The sequence below is a fragment of the Zosterops lateralis genome, assembly GCF_965231275.1.
Source record: "Zosterops lateralis genome assembly, chromosome: 32".
Taxonomy (NCBI): Eukaryota; Metazoa; Chordata; class Aves; order Passeriformes; family Zosteropidae; genus Zosterops; species Zosterops lateralis.
In genome coordinates, this window is record NC_139792.1 from 4,465,835 (window position 1) to 4,491,386 (window position 25,552).

The 25,552-nt window shown below is 53.3% G+C and overlaps 1 protein-coding gene across 1 annotated transcript in view; it reads right to left on the reverse strand.

Moving 5' to 3' along the window:
* LOC310920902 (olfactory receptor 14J1-like) overlaps window positions 1-25,552 on the reverse strand; it is a gene marked incomplete at both ends in the record, with an annotated part of 261,934 nt that overhangs the window by 122,622 nt on the left and 113,760 nt on the right. The gene's annotated exons all lie outside the window — the stretch shown is intronic.

The window sequence follows — 25,552 nt, forward strand, 5'->3', positions numbered from 1 at the left end:
GTACCTCCCAGTTGTCACCAGTATGCATCCTGTCATTCCCAGTTTTTCCCAGTTCCTCCCACTGTGTGCACAGCTGGTTTCCTGCGTGGCTCTGGTAGCTCCCAGTAACCCCAGTCAGGGTCCCATCACAGAATCACAGAATGTGTAGGTTGGAAGAGACCTTCAAGATCATCGAGTCCAACCCAGCCCTGACACCTCAACTGGATCATGGCATCGAGTGCCACATCCAGTCTCTTCTTAAACACATCCAGGGATGGTGACTCCACCACCTCCCCGGGCAGACTATTCCAGTATTTAATCACTCTTTCTGTGAAAAACTTCTTCCTATTATCCAACCTATATTTCCCTTGACACAGCTGAAGACTGTGTCCTGTCCTTCTGTCAGTTGCTGCCTGGACAAAGAGACCAACCCCCAGCTGTCTGCAACCCCCCGTCAGGAAGTTGTAGAGAGTGATAAGGTCACCTCTGAGTCTCCTTTTCTCCAGGCTAAACAGCCCCAGCTCCCTCAGTCGTTCTTCATCTGGCTTGTTTTCCAAGCCCCTCACCAGCCTCGTTGCCTCCTCTGGACGCGTTCAAGCGTCTCAAGGTCCTTCCTAAACTGAGGGGCCAGAACCGGACACAGCACTCAAGGTGTGGCCTCACCAGTGCTGAGTCCAGGGGAAGAATGAGCTCCCTGCTCCTGCTGGCCACACCATTCCTGATCCAGGCCAGGGGCCATTGGCCCTCTTGGCCACCTGGGCACACTGCAGGCTCATGTTCAGCCGCTGCTGAGCAGAACCCCCAGGTCCCTTTCTGCCTGGGCACTGTCCAGCCACACCATCCCCAGCCTAGAGCACTGCAGGGGTTATTGTGGCCAAAGTGCAGGACTTGGCACTTGGACTCATTAAACTCCATCTTGTTGCACTTTGCCCACCCATCCAACCATTCCAGGTCTCTCTGCAGAGCCCTCCCACCTGCCAACAGATCAACAAATGTTCCCAGCTTAGTGTCATCTGCAAATTTACTAATGAAAGACTCAATTCCCTCATCCATGTTGTCAATACAAATACTGAACAGAGCTGGCCCCAGCACAGACCCCTGAGGAACACCCCTGGTGACTGTCCCCAGCTGGATGCAGCACCATTCCCCACCACTCTCTGGGCCTGGCCATGCAGCCAGTTCCTAACCCAGCAAAGAGTGCTCCTGTCCAAGCCCCGGGCTGCCAGCTTATCCAGGAGTGTGCTGTGGGAGACAGTGCCAAAGGCCTTGCTGAAGTCCAGACAGACACCCAGAGCCCTTCCTGCATCCACCAGGCAGGTCACCTGGTCATCAAAGGAGACCAGGTAGGTCAAACACGACCCACCCCTCCTAAACCCGTGCTGGCTGGCTCTGACACCCTGGCCATCCTGTAGGTGCTGTGTGATGACACTCAATATAAACTGTTCCATTACCTTTACCAGATACTGAGGTCAGACTGACTGGGCTATAATTACTGGGATCCTCCTTCTCACCCTTCTTGTGAATGGGCTGCGAGGGGTTCGGGAACGGGGCAGGAGGAGGAGGGAGGGAGGAAGAGGCGGAGCGGCCGCGGGAAGCGGGAGGAAGAAGAGCAGAGGAGGGAGCGGGCGGCTCCAGCGCTCCCTGAAGCCGCAGCAGCCCCGGGACCATCGGCCCCATCCCGCAGGTGCCCGGGGAGGGGGAGCTCGCCCCAAATATCCCGGGTTTGGGCTCCCTGGGCTTGGGGTTTTTGGGGGGATGTTCGGAGCTGGCAGGGCTCCAAAGGCGAGGCGCAGATGGCCCTCGGGGGGACATGGTGGGGGGTCCCCGGGAGGTGGTTTTGTTTGTTCGTTTTTTGTTTTGGTTTTGGTTTTCTTTTGGTTTTGGTTTTCTTTTCTTTTCTTTTCTTTTCTTTTCTTTTCTTTTCTTTTCTTTTCTTTTGGGGTTTTTTGTTTGTTTGTTTGGGTTGGGTTGTTGTTTTTTGGGGGGGAAGGAGGTTTATTAGTAACCACACACCCCCGTGTGGTTCCAGTTTCCTTGGCACTCCCAGTATGAGCCAAGTCATTCCCAATTATTCCCTAGTATGGTACAATTTGCTCCCAGCAGGGTCCCAATTGCTCCCAGTTCCTCCTTCTTTCGTCTGCTGTGTTCCCAGTTCTCCCAGTTACCCCTAGAAAACCCCCATCACTCCCAGTATGATGCCAGTCTCTCCCAGCAGGGCCCCAGTCAGTCACAATTGGTCCCAGTTCCCACCAGCACATTCCCAGTGGCTCCCAGTGTGGTCCCAGTCACCACCTCCATGGTCTCAGGTACTCCCAGTATATCCCAGTTGCCCTTGTAGTCATTGCCAGGCACTCCCAGTTCCCTCAGCATGGTTCAGTTGCCCCCAGTTTTATCCCAGTCCCTGCCAGTACCTCCCAGTTGTCACCAGTATGCATCCTGTCATTCCCAGTTGCTCCCAGTGTATTCCCAGTTGTTTCTCAGGATGGGTCTGGTGGCTGCCAGTAACCCACAGGCAGTGTCCATTCACACCCACTCTAATCCCAGTATGATGCCAGTTGCCCCCAGTGTGATCCCAGTCTCTCCCTGCCAATGCCAGCATGACCCCAGTAGCCTCCAGTAGGATCCCCATGACTTCCAGTCTCTCCCAGTATATTCCCGTCACCCCTAGAATGTTCCCAGTCATTCCCAGTTCCTCCCTGTTTGTGTCAGTGTGATTCCAGTCGTTCACAGCCACTCCCAGTCAATCCCAGTATGAGTCCAGTCCCCCTGAGTGTGATCCCAGTCTCACCCAGAGTGGACCCAGCTGCTTCCACTGTGATCCCAGTATGACCCCATTTGCTGCCAGAATAGCTCCAGTTGTTCCCAGTTCCTCCCAGTGTGAATGAAATTGCCCCCATTTGCCCCTAGAATATTCCCAGTCTCTCTCAGCAGGGACCCAGTCATGCCCAGTAGCCCCAGCATGGATCCATTAACTCCCAGTTGCCCCCAGTGTGGTCCCATTTGTCCTGTGCATGATCCCAGCTGTTCCCAGTGTGGTTCCAGTCACTCCAGTACAGTTACAGACACTCCCAGTATATCCCCGTTTCCCTCAGCATGCTTGTAGTCCTTCGCAGTCACTCCCAGTTGCCCCAGTAAGATTCTGGCTGCCTCACAATGATCCCAGTCTTTCCCAGTTTCTCCCAGTTTCCTCCTGTATGTTCCCAATTTCTGTCAGTTGCCCCAAGTGTGTTCCCAGTTGCTCCCAGTATGATTCCAGTTGCCCCAGATGTGGTCTCAGTCCCCTCAGCATGGCTCCAGTACCTTCCAGTTGATCCCAGCTGCTCCCAGTGTATCCACATTTTTCTCCCAACATGGACCCAGCAGCTCCCAGTAATCCCCAGTCAGGATCCATTCACACCTGCTGTAATCCCAGTGGCTCCCAGGATGATCCCAGTAGGACCCGTAGTCACTCCCAGTGTGGTTCAAGTCACTTCCAGGATGATCCCAGTCACTCCCACTACAATCCCAGTCACTCCCAGTATGAGCTGTTGCACCCAGTCACCCCCAGTATGACCCCAGTGTGGTTCCAGTCACCCCCAGTATGACCTCAGTCACTCCCAGATACTCCCATTATTATTGCAGCGATGCCCTGAGTGACTCCCTGTCCCTCCCACTGTGGGCCCAGTTGCTTCCAGTTGCCCCTAGTGTAGTCCCAGTCACTCCATAGATGATCCAAATCCCTCCCAGCATAGTCCCAGTCATGCCCAGTTGCCCCTAGTGTGATCCCAGTTCTCCCCAGTGTGGTTCCAGCTGTTCCCAGTGTGGTTTCAGTCCCCCCATTATGGTCACAGACACTCCCAGTATATCCCAGTTGCCCTCAGCATGCTTGTAGTCATTCCCAGTCACTCCCAGTTGCCCATGTAAGTTTCCAGTTACCCCAGTACAAACCAGACCCTCCCAGTGATGCCACTCCTGGGATCCCCCACCCCTCTCTGCCTTCCCCCCATCCCAGATCTCCCGAGAGGAGCCCCAATGGCTGGCAGTGCCCAGCCAGGGTCCCCAGCAAGGCCCAGTTTAGATGTGCAGCCCCCAGTTTTCCCAGTTTCCCTCTCCTTTTCCCCGGGCCGGGTTCCCCCTGGCCCCAGCGGGTGGGAGCAGCCGAGAGCCCCGCGCTGCCCATCCTGACCTGTCCCGGCTCCATCCCCGCTCCTGCCATCCTGCCAGGGATGGACTGAGGGGATCTCCTTCCCCTCTCCTCTGGCACGGAGGCAAATCCCATCCTCTCCTTGTCCTTCTTCCCCCAGACAAGGAGCTGACGATGGAGACCAGGGAGGACAACTCCCCACAGCAGAACCTTGTGGAAGAGCCCATTTTGATTGGCTCCACTGTACAGGAATCCAACAGGGAGGAAAAGCCCCAGAGATCCCGCAGGAGGAGGGCCTCCAAATCCATCCCAGGGTGCTCTGAGGAGGAAAGATCTACCCTGTGCCAGGAAGGTGGACAGAGCTTCAGCCGGGGCTCTGAGCTGGTCCATGAGCAGCGTCATAATGGGGAGAAGCCCCACAAGTGCTTGGAGTGTGGGAAGAGCTTCAGCCGGAGACACCACCTGATCAGACACCAGAACACCCACACTGGGGAGAGGCCCTACAAGTGTCCTGAGTGTGGGAAGAGGTTTCAGACCAGCTCCCGTCTCCTCAGGCACCAGCAGATTCACACTGATGAGAGGCCCTTCCGCTGCCCCTACTGCCAGAAGGGCTTCAATCGCAACTCCACCCTCATCAGTCACCGGCGCATCCACACTGGGGAGAGGCCCTATGAGTGTGGGGAATGTGGGATGAGCTTCAGCACAAGGTCCCACCTGATCTCCCACCAGAGGATCCACACCAGGGAACGGCCCTACCAATGTGAGCAGTGTGGGAAGAACTTCAGCCACAGATCAAACTTGATCTGCCACCAGAACACCCACGCTGAGGAAAGGCCATACAAGTGTGGGGAATGTGAAAAAGGTTTCAACCGGAGATCCAAACTGATCATCCACCAAATGAACCACACTGGGGAGAGGCCCTATGACTGTTCTGAGTGTGGGAAGAGATTTAGGAGCAGCTCCCATCTCCTCAGGCACCAGCGGATTCACACCGATGAGAGGCCCTTCCGCTGCCCCGACTGCAGGAAGGGCTTCAAGCACAACTCTCACCTCGTCGCCCACCGGCGCATCCACACTGGGGAGAGGCCCCACGAGTGTCCCCAGTGTGGGAAGAGTTTCTCCAGGAGCTCTCACTTGACCAGACACCAACGGAGTCACTGGTAAGGGAAGCCCTGTGAGTGCCCTGAATGTGGGAAGAGCTTCGTGCTCTGCTCCAACCTCATCCCCCATCAGACGACCCACGTTGGGCAGAGTCCTGGTGACCCATATTCACTGTTATCTGCATTGGGAAGACACTGGGCTGGTGGTCTTCATGTTTGGTGGTCCTTAATATTCTTTTGATTCATTTCCATCCCTTTAAAATAGACAAAATTTTGATAAAAATCAATAAACTTACCAAAGTCATCTAAAGCCTCACTTTTTATTAGTGTTTCCAGGGTATCTGGGATTCAGGGAGATACATGGGAGTATTTAGGGGCTTGGGGGGTGTTTGCTGTGGTTTTCTTCATTTCTTGGCACTCAAAGGGACAAGGGAGTTTGATCTGTCACCTCACAACCACTCAATGTCACTGAAAACTACTCAATCCCATCCCACAATTACTCTGTTCCAGAGCCCCTCAGGGTGGGATGGGTTGGAAGGGGATTGGGCAAAGTGTGCTACAAATCAGGAGGGGTGAGATGGGCATTGGGTGGGGCAGGATGGGTGGGTTGGGGTTTGGAAGCTGGGAAATGGGGGAAATAGGGCTTGGGAAGGGGGTCTCAGTGTCCAGCATGGGTGGGATGGGTTTGGGTTGGGATTGGGGAGGTGGGATCTGGAATGAGACTGCCGAAATCTGGGGATGATGAAGGGAGGGGGAACCTGTTACTGACGGAGATTTTGGATATTCCGTGTTCCTGAAGAGATTTTGGGGTATCTCATGTTTCTGAGGGAGACACCTCCTGCACCAAAATTCTGCCCTGGGAGCGACTTCTCTTTCTCCTCACCTCCAGGCTGAACCTTCCAAGCTGCACTTTGGGGAGGTTTCCTTCTCTTGCCACTCCCAAGAAATCTCTGTCTGCTGTTCACAAACAGAGAAGGGCTGCTGGGGGATGTGGTGGTCGGGGCCATCTGGGGCACAGTGACCATGAAATAATCGAGTTTTCAATATTCAGTTAAACAAGGAGGTGGCATCAACAAAACTTCTACGCTGGACTTCCAGAGGGCAGAGTTGGGCCTGTTCAGGATGCTGATTTGGAGACTACTGAATCAAGTACTGCTTGTTTTAAGGGAAGGAGCCCTTCAACAAAGGGGTCCAGGAAGGACTGATGTACTTCAAGAAAGAAATCTTGGAGACACAAGGCTGTGCCTATGTGCCAAAAGATGAGCTGGCAAGGAGAACAAACTGGCCTGGATGGGCAGGGAGCTTTGGCAGGAACTCAGGGCAAAAAAGAGGATGCATCATTTTTGGAAAGAGGGGAAGGCTGCCCAGGAAATGTTTAAGGATATCATTAGGTCCTGAGAAAGAAAATAAGGCATGTGAAAGCCCAATTAGAACTTAATCTGGCCACTTCTGTCAATGATATTAAAAATGTTATTATAAATACATTAATGGCAAAAGAAGGGGCAAGGACAACCTGCACTCTTTATTAAATGCAGGGGGAATACAGTAACTAAAGATGAGGAGAAGGCTGAGGTACTGAACACCTTCTTTGCCTCAGTTTTCAACATTAAGACAGGTTGTCCTCAGGACAAGTGTCCTCCTGAGCTGGTGGATGGGGACAGGGAGCAGAACAGCCCCTGTAATCCAGGAGGAAGCAGCTGGTGACCTGCTGAGCCACTCAGATGCTCACAGGTGTATGGGATCAGATGGGATCCATCCTGGGGGAATGAGGGAGCTGGGGGATGAGCTCCCCCAGCTGCTCTCCATCATTTCTCCTCAGTCCTGGCTCACTGGGGAGCTCCCAGAGGACTGGAGGTGCCAATGTGAGCCCATCCCCAAGAAGGGCTGGCAGGAGGATCTGGGGAACTCCAGGCCTGTCAGCCTGACCTGGATGCCTGGCAAGGGAATGGAACAGATCCCCTTGAGTGCCATCACAGGGCACCTGCAGCATGGCCCAGGGATCAGACCCAGCCAGCGTGGGTTTAGGAGGGGCAGGTCCTGCCTGACCAACCTGAGCTCCTTTTATAGCCAGGTGACCCACCTGGTGGATGTGGGAAAGGCTGTGGATGTGTCTACCTGGACATCAGCAAAGCCTTTGACACCATGAGCCACAGCATTCCCTGGAAAAGCTGCAGCCCACGGCTTGGGCAGGTTCCCTCTTTGCTGGAGAATGAAGAACTGTCTGGAGGCTGGGCCCAGAGAGTGCTGGGGGTGGTGCTGCATCCAGTTGGTGTCCAGTCCCTGGTGGTGTCCCCAGGGACGTGTGTTGGGCCCAGTCCTGTTTAATATCTTCATGGATGATCTGGGTGAGGGGATGGAGTCCAGCATTAACAAATTGCAGATGGCACCACGCTGGGTGTGAGGGTGGATCTGCTGGAGGGCAGGACAAGGAGACACAGCCTTGGGCTGCACCAGGGGAGGTTTAGGCTGGAAAACAGGAAGAAGTTCTTCACAGAAAGGGGGATTGGGAATTGGAATGGGCTGGCCAGGGGGGAGGTGGCAGAGTCACTGTCCCCCTCCAGGGGCACTTAGTGGTGTGGTCTGGGTGACAAGGTGGTAGTTAGGGCATTGGTTGGACTTGATGATCTCCAAGGTCTTTTCCAACCTGATTCTGTCATTCTGTGATGATTGGGACACTCTGGGGAAGCAAGGGGCCATTGTGACACTGCGGGGCCTCATGGATCTAAGAGGACCACAGTGACACTGTGCAGCCCCAAAAACCCCCGAAAAAGGGGCCATTGTGACACTTGGGGCTTCATGGGACCAAAAGGCATGTTGGCACTACAGGGCCCCATGAAACCAAGGGAACACAGAACACATCTGGCTGGTTTGCTCTTCCAGGGGCTGCCTTACCGTTCCAGCTGATGTTCACATCCCAAGGGTCACTTCTCCTCTGGCCCTGGAGCACTGGGGCTCTGGGCTTTCCTTCCTGTGGAAAAGAACTGTCCTCTTCCTCCTGCAGGTGCCCATGGTCAAAATGGGGAATCCACCTCCCACATTCTGAATATCCTGGGATAGCTCCCAGACAAAAGCTGCCATGACTGACAAGTCTGGCTGCTCTTGGCTTCCTGAGGTCCAGCTCTCACCTGCCTTTGAAACACCAGGGCTCCAGGCTTTTCTTGCTGTGGAAAAGACCCACCCCTCCTGGCAGAAATTAGGATTCCACCTCCAAAATTCTCTATATGCAAGGGTTGCCTCCAGAAAAAATCTGCCATTACTGAAAAGTCTTACTGGCCTTGGCTTCCCGAGGCCTGGCTCTCATCTGCCTTTGAAACACTGGGGCTCTGTGCTTTTCTGCCTTTGGAAAAGAACTGTTGTTCTCATCCAGATACCCATGGCAGAAATTGGGATTCCACTGCCAAAATCCCATCTATCCAAGGGTTGCTCCCAGACAAGCACTACCAGGACAGACAGGTCAGGCTGGCTGTGTCCTCATGGGGAGCCACTTCTCATCTTCCCCTTAAACACTTGGACTTTGTGCTTTTCCTTCCTGTGGAAAAGAACAGTCATTCTCCCCCAGGTGCCCATGGCCAAAACTGAGATTCTAGATCCAAAATTCTGTATATCCAAAGATTGCTTCTGGATGAATGCTGACATAAAGACAGGTCTGGCTGGCTTTAGTCTTTTGAGGTGCCCCTCTCACTTGCCCCCGAAACACTGGGGCTCTGTGCTTTCCTTCCTGTGGACAACACTTGCCCTTCTCATTGAGGTTTCTGCAGCCGTAACTGGAATCCCACTTTCAAAATTTCATCTATGCAAGGGCTCTTCCAAGATGAATGCTGCCACGACAGATGGGTCCTGCTGTCTTTGGTCTCCTGTGATTTGGTGACATAAATAATGAAAAATGAGGTTTGGTTGTAGAAACCTGCAAGAGTGGGACAGGAGGGATAAGCTGGAGCCCCTCTGATGCTCACAGTGAGTCCCCCATGGCCCCTTCCTTCCCATAACCTGTGCTAGGAGCACCCTGCTGGGACTGGGCTCATCCCAAATGCTGTGCACACCCTTCTGGCTAGAAACAACACCTTTTTTATTTCTTTTAATTTGGTAGTAGAACTAACTTTTCCTCAAAAAATAACCCCTGCTTGCCCTTTTTAAAAACACTCGCACAGTGTGAATTTGCCTATCGTATATGTGTTATGTTTATCTGAAAAATGTTTTGAAGAGAAAAACACATTTACTATTTTTATGTCTTCCAGTTTTCATAAGGAAATCTGACTGGCTTTGTTTTGTTCTGGTACTGCAGGCTTCAGACCCATTCCTTGCAGTCTAATTGAAGATGAGTTTCATGGCACAGAAGACTACCACAGAGAACAAAAGGTAAACAATTGCAAATCAATCTTATTTGGATTATGACTTGTGGTCCTTATAAAAACCCTTTCCAAGGGCTGGGTTTTCAAGCTGGAGCATGATGTACAGCGAGTTTCTCTGGATAATGCTGGAGCCCATCTCAGCAGATGCAGAAATGGGCCAGAATCCAGCATTTGGGGTGTGAATTTGGGCTCCTGGCCTTGCCCCAAAGGAGAGACAGGATGTCCCCTGCAATGTCTGCATGGAGCAGACAGAACAGATGGGGAAGTGTCTGCAGGGCCCCTGGGAGGGAATCTTGGGGTTCCTGTCAGCAGGATCCTTTTGTAGCTTCAGCCTGGGCTGGGCAGCACTTCCATCTGCAGCTTCCATGTGCTGCTCCAGCAGCTGCTGCTGGGGACCCTGAGGGAAGAGGCCCCGGGAGGGATGGAAATGCTGCAGGGACAGCACCAGCCAGGGCCAGGAATGAGCTTTGCCTTCCTGGCTGGTGCAATGAGACTCCTTCGGTGCAAGAGGAGGCAAAGATAAAGTCAAGTTCAACAGTTCAAGGAAAAATGTAGAACACTGGATGCCTCTCAAAAGGCCTCACATATTCATCTGTTAGCTCTTCAGTGTCAGTCCTTGTAAAAAGCCTTCCCAGTTTTCCTTTGGATTGCAGGGCCCACAGCTGGGCTTCAGAGTTCAATTAGTAATTAGTTTTTTCCAGGTTTTTAAACAGTGTTTAATTGGGCATCTCTTGTCATTTTTTCTGCTCTCCTGACCTTGAAAAAGAGGTTCTGTGCTCCTGTGAGGCACATCTGGAGGGGTGGCTGGCAACCATGGAATCCTCTGGGAAAGCACTTGATTGACTTCAGGGCAGGGGTGGAAAGCTCAGCCTGACGACAGAACTGTTCCAGATGCCTCTGTCCATGTCCAACTCCTCACACCTGAGTCGCTGAACACGCACAGTGGTTTATAGGGATTTATTTTCCCCTCTTGTTCACTTTGAGGTGATTTTGGGATCCTTTAGAGGAACATCTGACCAGCCCTTGTCCCCATTCCATTTTATTCTCTCCACTTTGGCGTTGGCCTGCTGGGTTTGACATGGAAATTGGTAGTGTCTCCCCGTTCTTCCCTCCAGGTCTCAATTGTGACTTGTATTAAACACTGCAAATGGCCTCATTTATCTGGTGGGGAAATTGTGAGGTGGAGAAAGTTAATAGGATTGGTTTTCACAAACCTTGTGATGGTAAAGAAAAATGAGGTTTGTCATTTTCGTGTGGTGGTGGGTGTTGGGATTCAGAAGTTTGTTTCTTGTTCTTCTTATTATTAGTCATTAGTATTACTTTTCATTGGTAAGACTTTTAAGTCTTAGACATTATTAAGAGTGGCTGGATATCACTCACTGGGAAAATTCCCTTGCTTTTCCCACCAAGATTAAACTGTACAGTCAACTCGGAGTAGCCAGTGGATTCTAAAGATGGAAAATCCTGTTAATGGTGGGTTTGGTGTGGTTTGGAGCTGGGGAAGGGTCTCATCCCCTCCCGGAGGTGCCCCAAGCCCGCTCTGCTGCCACGTCTGCACTGGCGGCCCCTCAGGGCTGCCCTGCCCTGGGGACATGGTGGGACCCCCCTCCTGCCAGGGCTGAGGCTCCTCATGGCCCCTCACAGCCCTTCATGGCCCCACAGAACCTCTCCTGGCCCCTCATGGCCCTGCATGGCCCTTCATGGCCCCACAGAACCTCTCCTGGCCCCTCATGGTATCTCACAGCCCTTCATGGCTCCTGATTTCCCTCAGAGCCCCTACACTCCCTCATGGTTTCTCACAGCCCTTTACATCCTTTCATGGCCCCTCATGGCCCCTCACGGCCCCTCACGGCCCCTCACAGCCCCAGGCATGGGGCTTCTCCCAAAGGAGGAGGGGTCGGGCCCTGCTTGTTCTCCTTTCATTTCAGTCCCTTCACAGCCCTGAGGAAAGAAAGGCTGCAATGGAGCCTTTCCCCAGCCTTTCCCTCTGGGTTCATTGCGGCTGAAGCTCTGTGCTGGCGCTGGCCCCAGCGCCAACATGCCCGCAGCCCCGCAGGCCTTTGGTGTCCCCCCGTGTCCATTCCCTGTCCCCGAGTCCCGCCCGGCTCTGGCAGCAGCAAGGAGCCGCAGCGCAGCGGGCGCCGGCCCGGCCCAGCCGGGGCTCCCGGGCAGGAGCAGCAGCAGCGCCGGCCCCTTCCCACCTGCTCCTGCCTCGCCTTCCAAGGCCTTTGTCCACCTCAAGTCGGCACTAGAGCAACAATCACCCACCAACAGCCCTGATTGCTCAGGGCCCGCCTGTGCTGCCCTGACCCAGCCTGCAGAGAAAGAAAGGATCGGCTTCCAGCGCTGTTTTCAGCACTGTTTTACTCACCCTGAGGTGACAGCAGGAGGTGCTGCTGCCTTTGCCTTGGCAATTGTAGATCATGGCTGCTCTTGCCCCTCTTCTGGTTGCCACTTGAATTTTATGAATAAAACTGCAATTGCCCTTTTTGATCAGTGCCACCCAGAGGTGCTTTTATGATAGGAAACTCTGGCATCATGAGTAGCAGATCTCCAAATGTTCACAAGTCCCTGAGCACAAAGTTGAGGAGAATTAAAGCCACACGGGCCACATTTGCAGCACTCAAACACAGCCCTGTTGCTGCTGCTGCTGCTAAAATAGAATCAACTGGCAGAGGCCATCACAGAAATTGCCTCTTCGGTGTCAAATAAAATGAAAAAAATCCACCAGGAGAAAGAGAGACCAGAACTCCTCGACTCCCTTCATTGCTTCCTCCGAGCAGCAGCAGCAAGTGGAGATGGGCAGAGGTATTTGCAGCTGCTGCTGATCCCAGCTGGAGCCCAGCCTGCTGCCCAGGGCCAGCGGGAACCTGAGCCCAGCCCGGGCAGCTCCCGCAGTGTCGGGAGCTCAGCGCAGGCGGGGCCAGGCCCAGAGCCCCGGGCACGGCCGCCCATTGCGGGGCAGCGGCGCAGGTGGAATGTCCTGCGGCCCAAACCTCCTGCTCCTGCCACACAGCAGCGCCCATCCTTCTCCCCCTGCTCCTCCTCTCCCAGCACGCCACCAATTCCAGCTCCCAGGAGCCTTCCCAAGACAGGGCTCAGGCTCCTGTTTCAGCCTGAGTGTCCCTGCAGAGGAACAGGGCATCTTTCAGGCACTTCCACAAGCTCAGGCTTATCATTTCATGAGGCATCTGGAATGAAAATGGTCTTTTTCAGAAAGACAACAGCAGAAGGAATGGATTAGAAAATATTAGAAAAAATGACCTTAATTCCAGACCAAGTTCACCAAGTCATTCTCTATTGCATTTCTCCCTTTCAGATTCTTTCTGAGGAGTCATCTCTCCCTTTCAGATTCTCCTCTTCTGAGGAGTCATCTCCTCAGAGTGGTTGAGTTTGTTCTGGTGCTTTTCATGTACTGATTGTACTCTTGATTTAGATCAATGCATGAGATGTAGAATCATCTAAATTGAACACAGAAACAAAACTCCCTCTGTCAGCCAATTTTCATGTTCTAGATCACTTTCCAGGTGTCCATGGGGATGTTGGAAGGGTTATCACACAGCTCTCCACTCCTGGCTGCAGCCTCTGGAGATTCATTCTCTGCATTCAGCCAGGCTTGTACTCTCTAACAACTCCTGGTACCCTGGCATGTTTTTTTAGGGTAGAACAGTAAAAATGAAAACTTTAAAAATGGCACAACTCCCCATTCCACAAGGAAAAAGAACAAGCTGTAAAGTTCTCCAAACATTTGTCCTGCTTTGCTGCAAGAGTTGTGCTGTACTCATGGTGTGGAAAGCCAAGAGAAGCTGCAACTGGTGACACATCTTGTGACAGAAGCTGCACCTTGTTCTCCAGGGAAGGTTCTTGGAAAGAGCAGGCAGGACTGTGAAGATTGTGGGAAAACTGTAACAGCTTTTAAGAAATGAAATTAAAATTAAAGAACAATCCATGATAGTCTTCTCTATTTGTTTCTATTCTCCCTTTCTTATCTTGCAATATTTCTCCATCCCATTCATTCCAAATGGATCTCACCTCTAAGACTGATGACTTAGCCAGATTTAGACACTGTGAAATACCATGAGCTACATCCTGTTTGCCTTCCCCTGCTTTTCTTGGAAAGCAATGCTGGAGACACAAGTGCAGTGCTGGGGTCAGGTACAAATTCTGCATTCAGGGAATGTGCTCTGATAATGTCTGACCCTCAGCAGGGACAATGCACAGCAGCAACCAAGGGGATTCCTCTGCCACAGTGCAGGAGTCAAGACTCTGGGTCTTGGCTCAACAGGGCAAAGTTCCCGTGTTTGGACAGGCTCAGGGGCTGCCCCCGAGGAACGCGGGGCTCAGCGCTGGGCCCAGCGGGCAACGGACAAATGGACACAAGGACAAACGGCCCCGGGGCTTCAGTTGCAGCAGCAGCAGCAGCAGCAGCGACAAAAGCAGCGATTTATTGAGTTTCTCCTACCTTTCTTCTCCCTCTCTTCAGTCCCATGCCCTCTCCCAGTCTCCTCCCGGTGTCCCCCTCCTCTCCCAGTCTTCCTCTCCCCTGCTGGACCGGGCAATGCCCCGGGCCCACCCCCGGCCCCGGGTGGGGCTGCCCCGTCCCCATCCCCGGGCGTCCCGCCGTGGTCTGGCCTCCGCCCGGCTCTGGCTGTACTGGCGGTGGCGCTGCTGGGCGGGGATCAGTGCCCGGGGCTGGGGCAGCATCGCCGCCCTTTGGCTCCGCCTGCTCCGAGCCCGGCCCCTCCTGGGCCCCGCCGAGGGCACAGGCGGAGCGGCCGCTCCCGCCGCCTCCGCTGCGGCTTCCCCGGCCCGAGCTCCTCCGCTCGGCAGCGCGGCCGCCAGCCCTGACCCGGCGCTGTCGGGTTCCAAGGAAGGAACCCCTGGGGATGCCCGGCCCGGGGCGCTCGGGGGGCGCTCGGGGGCCGTTGCTGGCCCAGGGCCGAGCGCTGACAGCCGCGTCTCACCGGCAGGGAAGGCGCAGCCGGGCCGCAAGGAGCAGTACCGGCTGGGTTCGCTGCTGGGGCGCGGCGGCTTCGGCAGCGTCTTCGCGGCAACGCGGCTCTCGGACGGCGCCCCGGTGAGCGGCGGGGCTGGCGGCAGGCACAGGAGGAGGAGGAGGAAGAGGAGGAGGAGGAGGAGGAGGAGGAGGGGGAGGATGGGGCTGGACAGGGCGGGCGGCGAGCTCAGCCCGCTGCTCCCCTTGGCTTGCAGGTGGCCATCAAAAGGGTGCCACGGAACCACATCCAGCACTGGGACGAGCTGGTGAGTGAGCAGGGCCAGCGGGAGAAGCCGGGCTGTGCCGGGCGGGGATGAGCCCAGGCCCGGCAGGGTGGAAGCTGCCAGGACGCCTCGAGGGGGGTGATGTGGGGCCAGCGGAGGGTGCAGAGCATCCCGGGCTGGGTAAAGGGCTGCCCCAGCCCTGGCACGGCCTCAGCCCCACTGATGGCATCGTGGTCCTTCCGCAGCCCAACGGCACCAGGGCACCACTGGAGGTTGTGCTGCTCGACCGGGTCTCCACTGGCTTCCCTGGGGTCATCCAGCTGCTGGAGTGGCAGGAGTTCCCCAATGACATCGTGATGGTGCTGGAGCGCCCGGAGCAGTGTCAGGACCTGCGGCACTTCATTCGGGCACAGAGGTTCCTGTCTGAGGAGGTGGCGCGGGAGCTGTTCCGGCAGGTCCTGGAAGCTGTGCAGCACTGCACCAGCTGTGGGGTCCTGCACAGGGACATAAAGCCAGCAAACATCCTGGTCGACCTGGCCACTGGGCAGGCCAAATTGATCGATTTTGGCTGTGGCACCTACCTTCAAGACACAGCCTACACTCGATTTGCAGGTGAGCCCAGGCAAGAGTGTGCTCCCAGTTCTGGACATCTCATGGCCCAGCATCTCATGGCCCCACCTGGGTGTGGCAGCAGGGATTCTCCCTTTTGCTGCCAGTCATGGCACTGAGACTTCAGCTGGGTTGCTTTTGAGCAGAGTTGTGTGGGGGGCAGCTTCCAGCCCAGCTGGCAGCCTTTGCCAGCCACTCTGCCCAGGACTGGGACTGGGACTGGGGCATCCAGCCCAACAGAAACGCCCATGGGTGAAGGTAGCAGAGAGAGGTGGCCAGAACCTGAGCACCAGCCAGTTTGGTGTGCAGACAATACAGGGCTTGGACTGCTCTGCCCACCTGGTTTGCTTTGGGATCATAATGTTTTTGGGGGCAATGCAGGCAGGGAGGAGGAAAGTATGGTTTTTCCCTAGCTTTGAGTGGGTTTTTTCTTGTCACAGTCAGGACTTTCCAGGGTTTCCGTTGCCCTCTTCCAACACCAGTGGCTTCTTTTCCAACCCCAAGTTTGTACACAAGGCCCAGGTGCTGGCAAGAGGGCAGTGGTCACACCATGTGCCACTGGGGCAGCCCTGACCTGCCCAGGGATGCTGGGGCCAGGCTCTGGGAGCAGCAGCATCCCCCTGATGATCCCCATCTGTATTCCATAGGAACACCATCCTACAGCCCCCCGGAATGGACCCACTTTGGCTGGTACTATGGCAGGCCAGCTACCATCTGGTCCCTGGGCATCTTGCTGCACCAGATGGTCTGCGGGGAGCACCCTTTCAGGAGGGGCCAGAAGATCAGCTGGGACCATCAGCTCTCGCTGCCACAACGGCTCTCTCAAGGTGGATCCTCATCTCTGGGCACAGGGGAATACCAGTGCTGGGGGACAGCAGTGGGGCTTGTGAGCATCCTGCTCTGGCAGCAGCTGGGGAGGTGGCACATGTCCTGCTCTCCTGCTCTTCTCCAAAACAGGGAATTGATGGGAAAGTTTAGGCCCAGCTCTGAGCACATCCAGCATGGCCTGGGCATGGGAATAGTGGGGCAAAGCTGACAGGAGCCTTCTCCAGCTCACCGGGGGTTTCTGGTTTCTCTCCCCAGAGTGCCAAGATCTAGTCAGGAGGTGTTTATCCATGCCTGACTGGGAAAGGCCTTCATTAGAAGACCTCTTGTGTCATCCTTGGATGCAGGATATTCATCGGCCATAGAAGAAGGGAGAGAGCCACAGGCACACTTTGATGCAGGGCCCTGGTAAGTTACAGCTCCACACATGCCTTGGCAATCAGAGGCAAAGAAACCCAGTCTTTTTTGTGCTGCCTGTGTCACTGTGCAGGGGTCATCGGATGGGCCCTTGTGCTGCAGCTGAGCTGCTCTGCCCAGCACTGGTGGCTGCCATCCAGGCTGGTTTGGCTTGTCCTGGTTCACTGACAGCTGGAGCCCTGGGCAGAACCCTGACAGCCTGGTCTCACCCCCAGGGAAGGAGAAGGAGCCCCTGGAGAAGCTGGACCAGGTGGGGCTGCTGCTGCTGGAGACAGTGAGAACGACACCAAGGAGGACAAGCTCTTCCTTGTCCTGGCCACCACAAGGCTGAAGACGATGGACTTGGATTCTGGCACCTTCTTCAAAGCCACGCTCCACAGCCAATTTGCAGATGAGTTCACACGCAGGGGGATGCTCCCAGATTTGGGCATTGCACAGCCTGGCCAGGAACCAAAGGTTCCCCCTTTGCTGGGGCAGGTGCAACTGATTGTTCAGTGCACTGCCAAGCTGCTTTTTGTCAGGGCTGGGACCATGGGCTGGGGTGGTTATGAAATGGGAGTTGGCTCCTGGCCCTGCCAACAGCCCCCACCACCCACTGTGCCCTGGGCTGGGGCTGGGGCAGCCAGCCCGACACAAACAAACCCCCTTGGTGGGAGCAGAGGTGGGACTCCAGAACCTGTCCATGGGCTGCTTTGCTTTGCAGGCAAGGAAGGGCTTGGGCTGCTGCACTTTCCTTGTTTGCTTTGGGATCACCATGATTTTTGGGGGGCAGTGGAAGGGGGATTGGGAGAAAGCGTGGGCTTCTTTCACTGGTGGGTGGGTTTTTCCCTGGCATGTCAGGGTTGGGCCTTCCTCAAGCCCCTGACAGCTACAAGATCTTTTTACCTTTTCTCTTGTTTCCCCTTTTCCTCTGTAATCTATTTTCATTAATTAGTTGTTTGTTTTTCTAAAGGAAGCGTTCTAGGTGGTGTCCAGTCTGGATCAGGAAGTGCTTGGGACCAGCTGTGGTGTGGATGGGCCGTGGCCTTGGAGAAGGATGAGGACATGGATTGGGAGCAGCTTTTCTTCCAGCGGCGGATGGCGTGAGGTGGGTCCCCGTCTTCTTGGTGTGGGTGGGATGAGAGGTTTTGGGAGATGGCAGCAAGGACAGGAGCATCCTGCTCTGGGCAGCTGCTGAGGGCTGGATCTGCCATGGCTGGGGCAGGCTGGGCACATGTCCTGCCCTCCTGCTCTGCTGCCAAGGGCAGCAATGATGGGCAGCTTTGGGCCCCGCTCTGAGCACGGCCAGCACGGTCTGGGCACCGTGGGGGGCTGGGACAAGGGCACAGGAGCCTTCAGCTCACAGGTGGTTTCTGCTTTCTCTCCTTGCAGCCGGGCTCTGCAGATGCTGAGGCTGCTCTGGGCTCTGCCAGGGCTCTGCTGGGCTCAGCCCTGGGCATGGCTGGGCTGGCTGTGCCCTCACATGGCTCTGACAGCTTTGCATCATTTGAGCCCATTCCGAGCACATCGCCTGAGCTTTCTGCTTTTGCAGGTGAGTGAGACTCTCCTGCAGGCCAAGAGATTGCAGTTAGGGGTGCACACCCAATTGGCAAGAACCCAGATGCTACACGATCCCAACTGAACACCCGGATCTCCACAAGATGTTTTATCTGCCCTACTCCTCTCTCCTTTTTGGCTGGAATTGTGCAATTGCACTTTCTTCCTCCTCTAGAAGTGCCACGAGTGGGCCAAACCTGGCGAGGGGGCCGTGTTCCTGAGGCAGTGCGGTCTGGAGTTGGTGGATGAAGAATTGCCCTTCTGCATTTGTACACCAGAGCAAAAAGCTGTAAGTGGGATTTTCCGTCCTTAAGAAAGCCCTGACCATTTCAAAGGGAATGTGCACCTCATTCACAGGGTGAGAAGGAAGGTCATCCTCTAAAGGATTTGGGGTTTGATGGAGTTTAGATTCCCAGTCCTGCTTGAAGCTGGAAGGGTACAAGCAATTCCCTATTGCTTCAATCACAATTTAAAAACAATGTTGAAAACAGTCCCCAAAATCTTTAAAAGAGGCTGCTGAGGTCAGTAAGATGGGTCCATGTCATCAGCACATTCACAAGCTAAATACCTGAGTTCTCTTTTTCAAAAGATCAGTTACCTCTTAATGCAATGTTACAGAAGATATTCCACTAAAAAGTTAGAGTTTGATTTTATCTTTTACATTTTATGTACATTTTTTTTCTTTTTCTTTTTTTTTTTCTTTTATGAAAGAGATAACATGTCCTATAAATGTCTTTTGCTGCTGGTTCCCATGTGGAGCAGCTCCCTTCCCTCTGGCTGAGCTGCTCAGGCAGAGCCCGGCAGCTCCTGGCCCTGCAGGGCTGAGGCTTTTCCCCCTTGCTGGGTACAGACTGATGGAGCAGCACTGCTCAACACGGGGACACACAGAGGGAGCAGAAGCAGCTGCCTTTGTCCACCTGCAGCTCCAAGGCCCAAACTGTGAGCAGACAGGGCTGGAAGAGCCTGGCAGGCTCCCTGTTTGCTGTGCTGCCCCACTTGTGCCCGGCCCAGCTCTGCGGGAGGCAGAGAGAGAACAAGGGGCAGCTCCCTGCCAGCCCCAGCCCAGGGACCCCTCCGGCCCCAGGCCTTGGGGCACTGTCAGCACCTGCTGCTCCAGCCACGGCTTCTGCTGGCCCTGACAGCAACCACCAAACTGTGCCTGATCCCCAGGGAGCAGCAGCAGGGCCTGGATCTGATCCCTCACTCTGGGGCAGGGCTGGACAAACGACCCCCACAGCAGCAGCAGCACATGGAGCTGACTTTCAGCACAGCCCCTGCCACTGTTCCCTCCCGTGTGCAGGGTGTCACAGCAGCCTGAGGCACCTGGGAGCCCTCAGGGCCAGCAGGGACTTGAGATGGCAGCCCTGGGCTCCTGGAGGTTGTGCAAGGAACAGAAGTGGCAATTCCTTCTCCACACAGAGCTTCCTGATGGAAAAGTCTTCTGTGAGCAGACAGCTGCATGGGCAGAGAAAGGAGGGTCTGGACACTGGATCTGTGCCAGTTCCACAGTCCTGGGCAGCAGCCACCGAGCCTCAGGGGAACAGAGGGCACAGCAAGAGGGACAAAACCAGGCAAGGGCAGAGCCTGGAGAGAGCCAGAGCTGGGAGCAGGAACAGCTGCTTCATTGCACTCTTGGAGAAAGCTCTGGGCTGCTTCAAAGGGCTCAAATGCAGGAAGGGGAGAGAGGGACACAAACAATGCTCCTGCTTCCACACTCTCCCCTCTCAGTGTCCCAGAAGGAATTGCATGAACTGTATTCTTCTCTCTGTGTTGTCTCCTTCAGCGTGAGCAGCTCAGCACCAGGAGCTTAAGGAGCTGAAGCCTCAGGCCACAGGAGCTGAGCAAGAGGAGACTTTCTGAGCAAATGAATGCTGCTAACGTGGATCCAATTGAATCCAGCAGATGAAATCATGGAATCACAGAATCCTTTCTGTTGGGAAAGACCTCTGAGCTCACCCAGCCCAGGCAGTCCCCAACAGTGTCCAGCCCAGCCCTCAACCTGAAGTCCCAAAGGTCCCTGAAGTACCAAGGTTGGACAGGAGGCCTGAGTGAGGCCTGAACAACCGGCCCTGAGCCAAAGGTGCCTCTGGATGGACCTTCCAGCCAAAGGTTATCTTTGTATCTGCTCACCAACGAAATATGCATGATCATTAGCCGTGTGTTAGATGTATCCACTCATTAGTGAAACGTGTATTGACCTTTCTGTGTTTAGGAGACAGACAAGGCCATGAAATGTGACATCTGGCCTTGTTTGGGGCTGGATGGGCAAAGTCACCTCCCCTGGTTCCTCCTTGGGCCCTGGCCAGGCTTTGGGAGGAGCCAAGGAGGAGGATGAATCCAGATGTTGCCACCCTAGAAGTGCTGTCAGTTTGTTCATTCAGCACCATCAGAGCTGGGCCCTCTCCCAGCCAGGCTGGAGCCTCCCCTGTGGCTGGAGGAGCTGCAGGAATTCCCAGTGTCCGGGAGAGGCTCTGCAGCCCTTGGCTGTGACAGCTTCCCCCAGCTGATGTGTGGGTGTGGGTGCTGGGAAAGGCTGAGGGGAGCTGGGGATGGATCTTTCTCACTCCCCGCGGGCAATCCTTGGTGGGGATGATTGGGTGCATTGCTGAGCTGCTCCTTCTGTGCTCCTTTGCTGCTTTGAGATGCAGTAAATTGCATTTGAGTTGGTCAATTCCTTCAGCTGGTGTCTTTGTGCTGACCCTGCCCAGTGGTAAAACAACATTGGCATAGTCTGGCTAGATCACAACAGAATGTCACAATGGAAATGTAAATGTAAGCGTAAATGTAAATGTAAATGTAAATGTAAATGTAAATGTAAATGTAAATGTAAATGTAAATGTAAGGAATCAGTCCCATCTGAAATTCTGGGATGGGAAGACCTTCTCTAGACTTTGCTGGCTCTGGAGTGGGCTGAGGTCTGAGCACTGTGCAAGCCATGGAGGAGTCAGTTAAAAGAAGCTGAACCACTGGATGTCTTAAAATGCATCCAAAAGTTGCCTATGGAAAAAGGAAAAGAACTTGTGGGCTTGGAAGACAAAGCTGAATTTTGTTAAGGGCACATTGGAAACAGCACTAACAGAAGGAACAAGTATTGTTGGAACATTCCCACATGGAGTGACAGAAGAAGGCTTCAATCTTGAGCTCAGATGCATTTCTGCAAGTGAAAAATTATTAATGTAATAAATAACTGTATACATATTCATATTATGGTTAGACATATATATTTTCTATATCTATATCTATTCATATCAATATCTATATATCTATATCTACATCTAAATTAATGATAATGTGAAATAGTGCTGGCAATACTAATTTGGTAGCTTTGGCTGCTCAAGGATGTAACACCAAATACCCTACAGAAAAACATTGGTCAGGACCCAATTGTCAGTGGTCAACTTTGTGAGATTGTATACAACAAAAAGAGGAGGAAGGGATGAAATTGGCTAATTTTACATGGTTTGCTGATACTGTTATGCAGAATGTTCTGTTACTGTGAAAAATACAGTGATTAAGACTGCTGGGTTGTTCATATCTCAGACAATCCCCAAGCTGCAGGATTGGTTGAATGGATGAAGGGGTTGATAAAAGAGCAGTTGGAAAAATTAGGAGATGGGAACCTGTCCCAATGGAAAACCCATGTCCCAGATGTGCTCCATACCCTTAACCATGGCCCCACTGGGGAAATGGAAACCCCCTGGGTGTGCAGGGCTGCACCCAGTTTGCAAATACAACCATGGACAGGGAGACTTTGACCTCCTGGGAAATTGTTCTGGGTGAGATGGCCCCTGACAGGCCACCCCAGAGGCTGCAGGGCTGGACCTTCATGCATTGCAATTAATTAGGATAAATCAGAAGCAAATGAGAGTTACCAATACCAAAACAGGAATTCAGAGTCCTCCAGGACACTTTGGTTTGGTCACTGCCCACTGGAGCTTGGCCTTGCAAAGTGTTCATGTCATGGGAGGAGGAATTGATGCAGAATATCAATGAGAAATTAAACTGATAGAAAGAGCAGTAGAAGAGTGACAGAAAGAAGAGAATTCTTCTTGGTGGGATTGGCCTCATGGCTACTAAATTGGAGGCTGCTGTGAAATGTATTTGTGGCAGTGACTGTAATCATTGCAGTGTGAGCACTTGGTGTGTTATGATTCCATGTTAGAGTTGTTGTGACACTTTGTGCTGGGAAATGGAGTGCTGAGACTGTCTAAAAAGAGACGCAATCTGAAGAAAAAAAGGAGGATTTGATAAATAACATAGAAAAGCATCTCATTAGGCATGTTTTGAAAGGAATGTGAATTACAGCTCTGAGTAATGAACTTGAGCAGCACTTAACTGAAGATAAGAGGCAATACCTTTGTCCCTAATACTTAAATCTAAGACTCTGGTTTTGAAAGATTTTTTATGAAGGTTGTCATTCACCTGTAGGGCAAAGCACCAATTGAAAAATTTCGGCCTGTACAGCAGGTCCTGACTGAAGCTTGAACAACAGGCCCTGAGGCAAAGCTGACCTCTAGATAAACCTTCCAGCCAAAGGTTATCTTTGTATCCATTCATTAATGGAGCATTACCACCAAAATGATCTCTGTATCTGTTCAGTGGTGAAATCTGGATTTACCTTTCTCTGTTTAAAATCAGACAAGGCCCCATCTGGCCTTGTTTGGGGGTGAAGGATCCAGGCCAACTCCCTTGGTTCCTCCTTGAGCCCTGGCCAGGCTTTGGGAGAAACCCAACAGAAGAATGAAACCAGATGTCCAAACACCAGAAGTGATGGCAGCTTGTTTGTTTAACAGTGTAAAAGCTGGGCCCTCTCCCAGCAAGGTTGGAGGCCTTGTTTCCTGCGAAGGTGGACACACCTGCAGGAAATCCCAGTGTCTGGGAGTGGGTCTGCAGTCCTTGGCTTCTCCCAGGTGATGTGTGGATCAAGATGATGGTAAAGTCTGAGGGTAACTGGTGATGGATCTTTCTAAATCACCACAGGCAGTCTTTGGTAGAAACAACTGAATGCGTAGCTGAGCTCCTTTTGTAATTCTTTGCTAACAATTATGTGCTTTTTTTGTAATTCTCTGCAGCTTTGCATTACATAAATGACACAATTCCTTAAGTTGGTGTCTGTGTCTTTGGTGCTGACCCTGCCCACTGGTGAAACAGGGCCCCGTCCTGCCTAAGTGTCACCTGGGAAGACAAAAACCCTCACTCCAAATGTCACCCCTTTCTCCTTGTTCTCCCCACTTTATACACTGCACATGATGTCCCGTGGTCTGGGGTATCCCTGGGGTCACTTGGGGTCACCTGTCCTGGCTGTGTCCCCTCCCAAGCTCCCCCACAGCCCCAGCCCCTCCCCAGCGTGGCTGGACAAGGGGCAGGGAAGGCCTTGGCTCTGTGTGAGCTCAGCAAGAACAAACCCATCTCTGTGTGATCAGCCTGTGCTCAGCACCCGGCCCCAGCAGTGTCCCAGTGCCAGCCTCTGTGGCATCGGTCCCCACAAGGGGTTTCCATGGCAATGGCCAGGCCAGGTGACCCAGGTGTGGTGTCCCAGGGAGGGCTGCCATGGAAACCGTGGCCAGCCCTAACCCTTTCTGTCTGGCTGAGCTGCCTTTGGCCCTGGCAGTGGTGTTTGCTGCTGGTCCCGCGGCGCCTGAGCAGCCAGCGCGGCACAGGGCAGGTGGCCATGGCACAGCCCCCAGCAAGGGATCCCCTCTGCCTCTGGGCACTGACACCAGCCCTGAGCAAGGGGCCCAGGCAGTGGGCTCAGGGCAGTGCCCGTGGCCACAGCCCCTTGCCATGGCCCAGGCCAGCTTGGCATGATGATCCACCCTCACTCCTGGCCCAGGCCAGCCCTGCACTGCCCTTCCCCACTGCCTGTCTGCACACAAGCACTTCCAGGCCTCTCTGCACTGCCCTTGCCCTCACTCTGGGCTCACTCACACACCTCCCAACAACCCACCTGCAGCTTGGAGCTGCAAGGAGTTCAAAGCTTGTCTGTCCTTCAGGAGTTGGTCAAAATCTGCCTTCAGCCAACTCTGGATTTGTGTTTATTGCAGAACTTCCTGTGTGTCTAAAACATTCCTTGCATGGTTCTGCCTTGGAGAAGGGGAACCTCCTTGGTGGCACCTTGGGCTTGGCACACACACTTGAGGAATGTGTTTGTTTTCAATGGGGAAACTCAGAAGTTTTAGGCTGCTTCAAAAAATAACAGAAGAAAACCCCTATGTTGGTTGAGTGCAGCCATTTCTGCAAGCAAAGCAGGCCCCAGGTGAGTGAGGAGAGACAGGATGGGGTTGAGGAATGTGGAGCAAGGTTGTCCACACTGCCTCAGAGCTCAAGGCACAGCTGCTCTGGGCAGGCCAGACCTCCTTGGGAGAGTCCCTGGATCAATATCAGTCACTGAATGCGTCAGTCACCTCTTCTCTAAAGAGAACAGGAATACAATACATCCTTTCAAATAGAAATGTGTATTTCTTAGAAGCTCTTGGAAACTTTTCTCCATAACTGCAGTAGGAAACCTTCCTAATGAACTGCACCAGACCAGAGGGAAATCAAGGCACAGCCATGGTTTGTCAGGACTTGCTTGATCCTAATGAGCCCCGTGGTGCATTTGGTGCTGAGCCCTGGAACCTCAGGGCCTGAGAGGAGATTTTACAAACCTTTCCAGGAGTCAAAGTCAGAAGAAATGCCCAAAGTGTCTGGAAGCATTAATGGGTTCCACTGAGGTCCATCCCCAACAGAGGCTCCTCCTGGAATCCTTGGAGTAGAGAACTGGAGGTCAGGATTACACAAAAACTCAGAGACTCAGTGTGGGAAGGAAAATCCAAAGTACCTTTAAAACCTTGAGTATCTCAAAGCATGAATGAGCCCCACTGAGTGTCAATGCAAAGCTCCCAAGGGACTCATTAAAGCAGATAATTGGAGGCCAATTATCACACACAGCACTCAGACTTAGTGTCAAAAAGTAGTTCCTTAATAAACTTTGAGTACTGTGAAGTGCTAATGAGCCCCACTGAGTGTTGTTACTGACTCAGAATCCCAAGGGACTTGTTAAAGTAGATAATTGGGGCCATGATTGCACAAACCTCTCATAGAGTCAGTTTTAAAAGGGAAACTCCAAGTACCTTAAAATAACTAAAGTATCTTGAAGCATTAATGAGCCCCACTGAGTGTCATTACTGACAAAGCCTCTCAAGGGACTAATTACAGCAGATAATTGGATTGCACAAACCTCTCAGAGATTCCAAGGCAAAGGCAAAATGCAAAGTCTTTTGAAAAACCTGTCACCACTGCCTGCAGTTCTCTGCTCTGCCTGGGGCCTGGGGATACTTTATCTCTCCTGTCCCTCTGTGGGACACATTAAAACTTCAAGAAACTTTGGAGTTGGATTCTGACTTGGAGCTCTG